The sequence below is a fragment of the Cherax quadricarinatus genome, chromosome 66 (genome assembly GCF_038502225.1).
Source record: "Cherax quadricarinatus isolate ZL_2023a chromosome 66, ASM3850222v1, whole genome shotgun sequence".
Lineage (NCBI taxonomy): Eukaryota > Metazoa > Arthropoda > Malacostraca > Decapoda > Parastacidae > Cherax > Cherax quadricarinatus.
Window position 1 is genome coordinate 23,229,643 of NC_091357.1, and position 12,843 is coordinate 23,242,485.

A 12,843-nucleotide genomic window follows, 5' to 3' on the forward strand; every position below is an offset into this window, starting at 1 on the left:
AGAGTGTGTGAATAGTTCCTTTATATAAAGGGAAGGGGGACAAAAGTGTAAAAATTATAGGAGGAAGAAGTTTACTGAGTATACCAAGTACAGTGTATGGCAGGGTTATTACTGAAAGAATTAGAGGTAAAACAGAGAGCAGGATTGCAGATGAACAAGGAGGCTTTAGAATGAGTTTACCTGGAGTTTACCGGGAGAGAGTTCCGGGGGTCAACGCCCCCGCAGCCGGTAGGGGAGTGTTTACATTGAAGCATATATGTGAACAGTATTTAGATAAAGGTAGGGAAGTTTTCATTGCAGTTATGAATTTAGAAAAGGCTTATTATAGAGTGGATAGAAGAGCAATGTGGCAGATGTTGCAGGTGTATAGAATAGGTAGTAAGTTACTAAATGCTGTAAAGAGTTTTTATGAGGATAGTGAGGTTCAGGTTAGTGTGTATAAGAGAGAGGGAGATTACTTTAGAGTAAAAGTAGGCCTTGGACAAGGATGCGTGATGTCACCATAGTTGTTCAATATGTATTTATAGGAGTTGCAAGAGAAGTGAATGCTTAAGTGTTGGAAAAGTGGTGTGGGATTAATAAAATATGTAACACAAAGTGCGAGTTGTTACAGTTGCTTTTGCTGCTGACACTGTGCTTTTGGGAGATTCTGAAGAGAAGTTACAGAGGTTGATGAACAACTTTGGAAGGGTATGTAAAAGAAGGAAATTAAGAGTGAACACAGGAAAGAGCAAGGTGATGAGGATAACAAAAAATTTAGGTAATGAAAGATTGGATATCAGACTGGAGGGAGGGAGTATGGAGGAAGTGAATGTATTCAGACATTTGTGAGTGGACTGGTCAGCAGATGGGTCTATGAAAGATGAGGCGAATCACAGAACTGACGTGGGGAAAAAGACGAGTGGAGCACTGAAGAGTCTGTGGAGACAAAAACATTATCCATGGAAGCAAAGAGGAGAATGTATGAGAGTATAATGGTACCAACACTCTTACATGGGTATGAAGCATGGGTGATTACCTGGAGATTACCTGGAGAGAGTTCCGGGGGTCAACGCCCCCGCGGCCCGGTCTGTGACCAGGCCTCCTTAGGTCAGTGTCCCAGGATGCGACCCACACCAGTCGACTGACACCCAGGTACCCATTTTACTGATGGGGAACATAGACAACAGGTTGAAAGAAACACGTCCAATGTTTCTACTCTGGCTGGGAATCGAACCCAGGCCCTCACCGTGTGAAGCAAGAGCGTTAACCACCAGGCCACCAGAGTGGTGAATGTTGCAACAAAAAGGCTGGAGACAATGGAGATGTCATGTCTAAGGGCAATGTGTGGTGTGAATATAATGAAGAGAATCCAGTCTGAAGATTAGGAGGTGCAGGGTTTCCAAAAGTATTATCCAGACAGCAGAGGAAGGGTTGTTGAGGTGGTTTGGACATTTAGAAAGGAAGGAACAAAACAAAATGACTTAAGAGGGCATATAAATCTGTGGTAAAAGGAAGTCGGGGAAAGGGTCATCCTAGGAAAGGATGGAGGGAGGGAGGGGGTAAAGGAGGTTTGGTGTGCTATGGGCTTTGATTTCCAGCATGCGTGCCTGATCGTGTTAGACAGGAGCAATTGGAGACAAACAGGTTTTATAAAGGGATTCACGGAAACCAGTTAGACAGACTTGAGTCCTGGAGGAGGGAAGTATAGTGCCTGCACTCTGAAGGAGGGCTCTTGATATGTTGCAGATTTTTAACTGTGGTGTAAGCACACCTCTGGCAAGACAGTGATGGAATGAATGATGATGAAAGTGTTTCTTTTTTTTCTGGTTACCCTAGTCTCAAACTGGATTGGGGGTCTTCATCCTCAAAGAAGAGAATATATATACCCGAGGGAAAACTCAGGATTCTTCTCCGAGTGTTTTGAGCATTTTCTTCTACCACTCACTATATGCTATACACAAGTTTCAGGTCATTCAGAGGTAAAGAATTGCCACATATTAAAAACAGTATTTTTTTTTTTTTTGTAAATTCTCAATTATGCGCATTATAGAATGGAGATGCATATATTTAGTGCCTAGGTAAAAGACCTTATTGTTTGTAACTTAATGCTACCCAACCTAACTAACAACGTTAAAACTGGTCTAGGGAACGTTAAGCTAGGTCGATTTGCATTATAAAATCAACTTATCAAAATGCTTCTTTCTTATCATCTAAAATACATACAACTGTTTCCATTACAAAATATAATAAAAAAGAATTTACATAATATATATTATTATTTTGCCTATCATCCTCCAAATAATTTGCACAGAAAATAATTATTTTTCCAAAGAACATTCAGCATGGATGTTATGTACAATATAAAACATTTGTCAGAGGAAAACAAAAATTATGACCTTAGTTTTAATCCTAGCTTATAACTAAGAACAATTGTTTTTTTTTTGTCCCCTCAAGGAAGGTTCCTTGATGTTGGTGAGGGGCTCTTGATTTAGGGAATTGGATCTGTGCTCCAGTTCCCCGAATTAAGCCTGAATACCTTCCACATCCCCCCCCCCCCAGGCGCTGTATAATCCTCCGGGTTTAGCGCTTCCCCTTGATTATAATAATAATAGAATTATACATTGCTAAGTTACTATTGTAACTAATGTATCTTCTTGGGAAATTAAGTTTTCATTATTTCAAGGGAACACTAAATCCTAAGGGGCTTTACAGAACCCCTAAGGATTTAGTGTTAAACATGGGGTAGATCCAATTCCTCGGATCAAGAGGCAATATCTACCCCTTGAAGTTAAAAAAAAAACAATCATTGCATCAAGTTGTATGAGCTAAGACTGAATTATTTTAAAATAAAGTGAAAATGGCGTTAGTTATTATCAGCTTAAAATATATTATTATTGATAAGTTATGTAGTTATTAGTCTGATCTCTACCATCAACCTGAACCCCAGTACCAGCTCATGCATATTAAAGAGAGTAACATATAAGAAGGCACCTCACCTAGCTCAATGCTTCTTTTAAAGTTTTGAGACAACACCTCGAGTTATTATTCAAGAACAACAACAACTTGGTTGAGTAACTGAAGATGTGTATAGTGAGTTATGGCGGCCAGGGAAGCCAGCACATACACTTCAACACACACCACCACCTGATGTACAAGCCACACCAAGCTCCTCACTCACACCAAACTCACTACAAAAGCTAAAAATTGATGGTAAATTTTTAGTGTGAGTGAGAGGTGAGTCGCCACAAGTTGCGCGCCAAATGTGGCTTCTTGTGCCTCCAGCCTCATCCAACACTGTTACTACTTATATATATATCTTTATAACACTACCAAACTACATCATAACTTTAAGTAACACTTCAAATTCACCTAATTGATGTTTAATTTAACCTGCAGACATACAAAATACTGATTATATAAGGTAAATTAGCGATAATTTAAGTGTGTGTAAGGAGCATTAAAGTGTAGAAGAGTGTTGTATGTTGGGACACACATCTCACCACTACATTAATTAATGATCTTCACATAACCATCACCTTCATTACATTACAATAACAAATACAAATAATTTACCTAAAGTTCGTGGCTTGCAATATTACTGGCTAAATATTCACACATTCACAAAATCTTGCTTCTGGTGAGAAAACTGATAAATGGAAAATGGCGAATATTCTACCATCTTATAAGGGGCTGCATGAAGTAACCTTTATATTATTATATATATTATTCATGACGAGGGAGTTTGTGATGATTTGTATGATGCTATGATGATAATGTAGCAAGAGACATACTCATCCAGTTACTAATGACACACTAAAGTGTTCAACTAGACTAAATAACTCCAGCATCCAGTGTTCACTATATCACCATGGTTGTTATCATCCAGTGTTCACTATATCACCATGGTTATCATCCAGTGTTCACTATATCACTATGGCTGTTATCCAGTGTTCACTATATCACCATGGTTATCATCCAGTGTTCACTATAACACCATGGTTATCATCCAGTGTTCACTATATCACCATGGTTATCATCCAGTGTTCACTATATCACCATGGTTATCATCCAGTGTTCACTATATCACCATGGTTATCATCCAGTGTTCACTATATCACCATGGTTATCATCCAGTGTTCACTATATCACCATGGTTATCATCCAGTGTTCACTATATCACCATGGTTATCATCCAGTGTTCACTCTATCACCATGGTTATCATCCAGTGTTCACTATATCACCATGGTTAACATCCAGTGTTCACTATCACCATGGTTGTTATCATCCAGTGTTCACTATATCACCATGGTTATCATCCAGTGTTCACTCTATCACCATGGTTATCATCCAGTGTTCACTATATCACCATGGTTATCATCCAGTGTTCACTATCACCATGGTTGTTATCATCCAGTGTTCACTATATCACCATGGCTGTTATCATACAGTGTTCACTATATCACCATCGTTATCATCCAGTGTTCACTATATCACCATGGCTGTTATCATCCAGTGTTCACTATATCACCATGGTTGTTATCATCCAGTGTTTACTATACCATGGCTGTTATCATCCAGTGTTCACTATATCACCATGGCTGTTATCATCCAGTGTTCACTATATCACCATGGTTGTTATCATCCAGTGTTCACTATATCACCATGGTTGTTATCATCCAGTGTTCACTACATCACCACGGTTATCATCCAATGTTCACTATATCACCATGGCTGTTATCATCCAGAGTTCACTATATCACTATGGCTGTTATCCAGTGTTCACTATATCACCATGGTTATCATCCAGTGTTCACTATAACACCATGGTTATCATCCAGTGTTCACTATATCACCACGGTTATCATCCAATGTTCACTATATCACCATGGTAGTTATCATCCAGTGTTCACTATATCACCATGGCTGTTATCATCCAGAGTTCACTATATCACCATGGTAGTTATCCAGTGTTCACTATATCACCATAGTTGTTATCATCCAGTGTTCACTATATCACCATGACTGTTATCATCCAGTGTTCACTATATCACCATGGCTGTTATCATCCAGAGTTCACTATATCACCATGGTAGTTATCATCCAGTGTTCACTATATCACCATGACTGTTATCATCCAGTGTTCACTATATCACCATGGTTGTTATCATCCAGTGTTCACTATATCACCATGGCTGTTATCATCCAGTGTTCACTGTGCACATACTATGCACTTGGTATCTGCAGGCATGGGAAATCTGGAAAAACAGATGGGACGTGCAACTTTGACCACCCTAGAAAATGCCGTGCCCATATGACAACAGGAAAATGCAAACTCCCTTCCTGTAAGCTTTTTCACCCTGAAATGTCCCCCTCTTCAGCACAGGAAAGACTCTGCTATAACTTAAATTGCCAGGCACACCATCTAAAGGGGACAAAAAGATACAAAACATCCAGGCCATGGGAAAACCTGGGTAGCCACAGCCACTCAAGAGGGAGAGGTTTTTTAGTGCCATGAAGGAAAAAAAACTGGCAGGAAATGGCGGAAATCGTACGCCAAATCCAGTCATTTCTGGAGTGGAACCACAGTCGATGGCCTCCACTCCAAACCAACAGATACAGATACTATTGCCGGAAAAAAAAGTCCCCCACCAGTACCACCAATCCGATGGCATTCTTCTTTGCAAATATACAGGGTCTAAAGCCAGCAATGAACAACAAAATACCTTTCATCCGTGGACTGCTTCCAGAGGCAAATGCAATGTTAGAGGCTTTCATAGAGACCCACAAAAAGGATCACTTGGACAACGAAATATGGACACCAGGTTACAACCTATACAGATGTGACAGAGTGAACAAGCAAAGGGGAGGGGGTTGGCCTGTATATCGCAAGAGTCACTTGTTTGCACAGAACTGCTTAATGCCTCAAATGATGTAGTGGAAGTTTTAGCAGTAAAGATCGAGAACCAAAACCTAGTCATTGTGGTAGTCTACAAGCCTCCGGATGCAACGTCCCAGCAATTCCAAGAACAGCTGTCAAAAATTGACCACTGTCTGGAAAATCTGCCAGCTCCTGCCCCCAACATCTTGCTCCTGGGGGATTTCAACCTAAGGCACCTAAAATGGAGGAATATAGCAAATAATGTTATTGCAGTGATAACACCAGGAGGCAGCTCTGATGAGAACTCACACACACACGAGCTTTTAAATCTCTGCACAAAATTCAACTTAAACCAGCAAATAATAGAGCCTACTAGACTTGAGAATACACTAGACCTCATCTTCACTAACAATGATGATCTGATAAGAAATGTCACCATATAAAAAACAATATACTCAGATCACAACATAATCGAGGTTCAGACATGTATGCGAGGAGCCCCAGACCGACAAAATGAGATTAGTCACGAGGGAGCATTCACCAAATTCAACTTCAATAACAAGAACATAAAGTGGGACCAAGTAAAACAAGTCCTAAACGATATAAGCTGGGAAGATAGACTAAGCAACACAGACCCCCAACTTATGCCTAGAACAGATTAACTCGGTGGCACTCCATGTATGCTCAAGGCTTATTCCTTTAAGAAAAAGGAGTAGATGAAAATAGAAAGAGACAGGCTCTCCCTTTACAGGCGACGGAAAAGAATAACAGAGCGGCTAAAAGAGGCCAATATATCTGCAATGCGTAGGGAGTCACTGGTCAGAGAAATAGCAAACATCGAACTTAAGCTAAAGGAATCTTATAGGAGTCAGGAATCGCGGGAAGAATGAAATCGAAATAAGCCCAAAGTATTTCTTTTCTTATGCCAAATCAAAGTCGAGAACAACATCCAGTATTGGGTCCCTACTTAAACAAGATGGGTCCTACACAGATGACAGCAAGGTAATGAGTGAGCTACTCAAGTCCCAATATGACTCAGTTTTTAGCAAGCCGCAAACCAGACTGAGAGTCGAAGATCAAAATTAATTTTTTATGAGAGAGTCACAGAATTTGGTTAACACAAGCCTATCTGATATTATCCTGACACCAAATGACTTCGAACAGGCGATAAATGACATGCCCATGCACTCTGCCCCAGGGCCAGACTCATGGAACTCCGTGTTCATCAAAAACTGCAAGAAGCCCCTATCACGAGCTTTTACCATCCTATGGAGAGGGAGCATGGACACGGGGGTCGTCCCACAGTTACTAAAACCAACAGACATAGCCCCACTCCACAAAGGGGGCAGTAAAGCAATAGCAAAGAACAACAGACCGATAGCACTAACATCCCACATCATAAAAATCTTTACCTGGAGTTTACATGGAGAAAGGGTCCTAAGAAGCAAGATCGCCACCCGTCTAGACACCCATCAATTACACAACCCAGGGCAACATGGGTTTAGAGCAGGTCGCTCCTGTCTGTCTCAACTACTGGATCACTACGACAAGGTCCTAGATGCACTAGAAGACAAAAAGAATGCAGATGTAATATATACAGACTTTGCGAAAGCTTTCGACAAGTGTGACCATGGTGTAATAACGCACAAAATGCGTGCTAAAGGAATAACAGGAAAAGTTGGTAGATGGATCTATAATTTCCTGACAAACAGAACACAAAGAGTAGTAGTCAACAGAGTAGTCTGAGGCAGCTACGGTGAAAAGCTCTGTTCCACAAGGAACAGTACTCGCTCCCATGTTGTTTCTCATCCTCATATCTGACATAGACAAGGATGTCAGCCACAGCACCATGTCTTCCTTTGCAGATGACACCCGAATCTGCTTGACAGTGTCTTCCATTGCAGACACTGCAAGGCTCTAGGCGGACATCAACCAAATCTTTCAATGGGCTGCAGAAAACAATGTGAAGTTCAACGGTGAGAAATTTCAATTACTCCGATATGGTAAACATGAGGAAATTAAAACTTCATCAGAGTACAAAACAAATTCCTTTCACAAAATAGAGCGAAAAACCAACGTCAAAGACCTGGGAGTGATCATGTCGGAGGATCTCACCTTCAAGGACCATAACATTGTATCAATCGCATCTGCTAGAAAAATGACGGGATGGATAATGAGAACCTTCAAAACTAGGGAGGCCAAGCCCATGATGACACTCTTCAGGTCACTTGTTCTATCTAGGCTGGAATATTGCTGCACACTAACAGCACCTTTCAAGGCAGGTGAAATTGCTGACCTAGAAAATGTACAGAGAACCTTCACGGCGCGCATAACGGAGATAAAACACCTCAATTACTGGGAGCGCTTGAGGTTCCTAAACCTGTATTCCCTGGAACGCAGGCGGGAGAGATACATGATTATATATGCCTGGAAAATCCTAGAGGGACTAGTACCGAACTTGCACACGAAAATCACTCACAACGAAAGCAAAAGACTTGGCAGACGATGCAACATCCTGCCAGTGAAAAGCAGGGGTGTCACTAGCACGTTAAGAGACAATACAGTAAGTGTCAGGGGCCCGAGACTGTTCAACTGCCTCCCAGCATACATAAGGGGGATTACCAATAGACCCCTGACAGTCTTCAAGCTGGCACTGGACAAGCACCTAAAGTCGGTACCTGACCAGCCGGGCTGTGGCTCGTACGTTGGATTGCGTGCAGCCAGCAGTAACAGCCTGGTTGATCAGGCTCTGATCCAACTGGAGGCCTGGTCACAGACCGGGCCGCGGGGGCGTTGACCCCCGGAACTCTCTCCAGGTAAACTCCAGGTAACCCAGTGGAACCTTAATGGAACCCAGTGGAACCCAGTGGAACCTTAGTGGAACCCAGTGGAACCTTAGTGGAACCCAGTGGAACCTTAGTGGAACCCAGTGGAACCTTAGTGGAAACCAGTGGAACTGGACAAGCACCTAAGTACCAAAGTCAAAGACCTGGGAGTGATCATGTCGGAGGATCTCACCTTCAAGGACCATAACATTGTATCAATCGCATCTGCTAGAAAAATGACAGGATGGATAATGAGAACCTTCAAAACTAGGGAGGCCAAGCCCATGATGACACTCTTCAGGTCACTTGTTCTATCTAGGCTGGAATATTGCTGCACTCTAACAGCACCTTTCAAGGCAGGTGAAATTGCCGACCTAGAAAATGTACAGAGAACTTTCACGGCGCGCATAACGGAGATAAAACACCTCAATTACTGGGAGCGCTTGAGGTTTCTAAACCTGTATTCCCTGGAACGCAGGAGGGAGAGATACATGATTATATACACCTGGAAAATCCTAGAGGGACTAGTACCGAACTTGCACACGAAAATCACTCATTACGAAAGCAAAAGACTTGGCAGACGATGCACCATCCCCCCAATGAAAAGCAGGGGTGTCACTAGCACGTTAAGAGACCATACAGTAAGTGTCAGGGGCCCGAGACTGTTCAACTGCCTCCCAGCACACATAAGGGGGATTACCAACAGACCCCTGGCAGTCTTCAAGCTGGCACTGGACAAGCACCTAAAGTCAGTTCCTGATCAGCCGGGCTGTGGCTCGTACGTTGGTTTGCGTGCAGCCAGCAGCAACAGCCTGGTTGATCAGGCGCTGATCCACCAGGAGGCCTGGTCACAGACCGGGCCGCGGGGGCGTTGACCCCCGAAACTCTCTCCAGGTAAACTCCAGGTAAAGTCGGTTCCTGATCAGCCGGGCTGTGGCTCGTACGTTGGTTTGCGTGCAGCCAGCAGTAACAGCCTGGTTGATCAGGCTCTGATCCACCAGGAGGCCTGGTCACAGACCGGGCCGCGGGGGCGTTGACCCCCGGAACTCTCTCCAGGTAAACTCCAGGTAAACCCAGTGGAACCCTGTGGAACCTTAGTGGAACCCTGTGGAACCTTAGTGGAACCTTAATGGAACCCAGTGGAACCTTAGTGGAACCCAGTGAAACCTTAGTGGAACCCAGTGGAACCTTAGTGGAACCCAGTGGAACCTTAGTGGAACCCAGTGAAACCTTAGTGTAACTCAACGGCTGAACCTATGATGTCTGCTGAACCTGTGATGCCTGCTGAACCTGTACTCACCTATTTGTACTTGCCTGTTTGTAGTTGCAGGGGTCGATTCACAGCTCCCGGCCCCGTTTCTTCGCTGGTTGCTACTAGGTCCGCTCTCTCCCTGCTCCATGAGCTTTATCGTATCTCTTCTTAAAGCTATGCATGGATTCTGGAGCAAAGGCAAAGCACTACTGCTCAAAAATTGAAGAGTATAAGCATAACCCCAGAAAGCTCTGGCAACAACTAAAACAGTTGGGGTATAGCCATAAGCCAGTAGATAGGTCTAACATAGTACTCACTATCGATAATGAGGTATGCCACGAAACATCTAAGGTGGCAGATTGCTTTAATTCATACTACACATCTGTTGCATCAACACTAGTAAGTAAACTACCAGCTGCATCAAATACCTTTAACACAGACTCTGATAAGTTTCAAACATACTATACCAATAAAGGGGTAACCCCAAACAGTTGTCAACTAGTAAGTGTATCTCATGACTTTATTCAAAAAGAACTAAGCAGGTTAAACCCAACTAAGAGCACAGGCCCTGATAACATCCCGTCTAAGTTCCTAAAAGATGGTGCTTCTGAACTGTCAATCCCTATTGCTCACATAATAAATCTATCAATCACCACTAATACTGTACCGGAGGGGTTCAAGGAGGCCAGAGTTACTCCTATCTTCAAGAAAAATAGTAGGTCTGATGTAAGCAACTATAGGCCTGTTAGTATACTCAGTATAATATCTAAAATTCTAGAGAGGGCGGTATATTCTCAAGTAGTTAAGTACCTTAATGACAACAACATTCTCCATAGCTATCAATCGGGCTTTAGAAGATCCTACTCAACCGACACCTCCCTTATTAATCTGATGGATTACCTGAGAACTGAAATGTCAAAGGGGAACCTCATAGGTGTGGTAACCTTAGACCTGCAAAAGGCCTTCGATACTGTCAACCACAATATATTATGTAAGAAACTTCAAGTTATCGGTATAGGTTCTGTAGACTGGTTTAAGTCCTACCTTAGCAACAGGAGACAAATAGTCAAAATCAACAAAACAGAATCAGAACCCCTGCCGATAACATGTGGAGTTCCCCAAGGTAGTATTCTGGGTCCCTTATTATTCTTATGTTATGTCAATGACATGCCTATCAGTGTCAAGTGCAAACTCCTACTGTATGCAGATGACAGTGCTCTGTTAGTGCCAGGTAAAGACCCACAAGATATTGCTAATGTTTTAACACTGGAACTGGAGTCCTGCAGCAAATGGTTAGTAGACAACAAACTATCATTACACCTCGGGAAAACTGAAGCCATTCTCTTTGGAACGAAACATAAACTGAGAAGGGTAAATAATTTTAATGTTCAATGTAATGGGCAGCCCATCACTTTGGTTTCATCAGTAAAATATTTGGGAATCCCCTTTGACCCATGCATGTCAGGAGAATTGATAGGGAACAGTGTAGTAAAGAAAGCGAATGCCAAACTTAAGTTCCTCTATAGACAAGCACAGTGTCTACCTACTGAGGCTCGCAGGACACTATGTCTAGCCCTTATACAATGCCATATGGATTACGCTTGCTCTTCTTGGTACTCTGCCTTGACAAAAAAAATGAAAGATAGACTGCAAATCACCCAGAACAAAATCGTAAGATTCATCGTGGGGCTGGGACCAAGAGAACATGTAGGCCAGGATGAATTACAACAGTTGGATATGCTGAATGTTGAAGACAGAGTAAAACAACTGAAGATAAATCATGTTTATAAAATTGCTCACAAACAATGTCCAGAATATCTTGCTGTCAATTTTGTCAAGGTTGGGAACCAGAGCACTCATAGTACTAGGGGGAGAGAGCACAACTTTGTAGTACCCACAGTCAGTGGCCAGGCTTCAAACACCTTTTATTGTACAGCAATAAAGGAATGGAACAGACTACCCGCACATGTCAAAGCCAGTCATAGCATGAACCAGTTCAAGAAGAGTGCCAAAAGGTGTCTGATGAATGTAGCTACAGAAAGGGAGGGGAATGATTTTCTATTTTTTAGCTAACATACGTGTAAATTTTACCTTATTCCTAGTAATGACCCTCGTATTGTAGATAGTCTTAATGACCTTGGTGTAGTAGATAGTCTTTTTAGTATGATAATAAGATGTTATCTTCATTGTAGAATAATAAGAAAATATTATAACCTTTATATTATAATAATAAGGTAAAAGGACCCCAATGGAAATAAGTCACTCTGTCTGACTTTTTTGGGTTATCCTAGGTTCTCTACACATATGCTGCTATGTATGATAATTCTTTGTAACTGTATTTGTGTATACCTGAATAAACTTACTTACTTACTTACTATATCAATCACCAGATTGTTCCACTTCCTGACAACTCTGTGACTGAAGAAATACTTCCTAACATCCTTGTGACTCATCTGAGTCTTCAACTTACTGTTATGACCCCTTGTTGCTGTGTCACATCTCTGAAACATTATGTCCCTATCCACCTTGTGAATTCCTCTCAGGATTCTATATGTCGTTATCATGTCCCCCCTATCCCTCCTGTCTTCCAGTGTCGTCAGATAGATTTTCTTTAACCTTTCCTCGTAGAACATACCCATTAGCTCCGGGGCTAGTCTTGTTGCAAACCTTTTCACTTTCTGAAATTTCTTGACGTGCTTGACCAGGTGTGGCTACCATACTGGTGCTGCATACTCCAATATGGGCCTAACATACACGGTGTACAGTCTTTTGAACGATTCCTTATTCAGGTGTTGAAACGCTTTTCTTAGGTTTGCTAGGCGCCCGTATGCTGCAGCAGTTATTTGGTTGATGTGCGCCTCAGGAGATGTGCTCGGTATTATACTCACCCCAAAATCCTTTTCCT

The 12,843-nt window shown here is 42.2% G+C and overlaps 1 protein-coding gene across 5 annotated transcripts in view; it reads right to left on the reverse strand.

The window, feature by feature from the left end:
* LOC128704051 (HIRA-interacting protein 3) overlaps positions 1–3,664 on the reverse strand; it is a 49,258-nt gene extending 45,594 nt beyond the window's left edge. For 2 of the 5 annotated variants that reach the window (XR_011393869.1, XM_053799020.2), the window contains exon 1: positions 2,979–3,286. The gene's annotated coding sequence lies outside the window, so the exon portion shown is untranslated. Of the gene's footprint in view, positions 1–2,978; positions 3,288–3,555 lie in introns of those variants that run through there. The other 3 variants (XM_053799019.2, XM_053799018.2, XM_053799021.2) reach the window with 2 other exon arrangements.
* Positions 3,665–12,843: the final 9,179 nt, after the last annotated feature.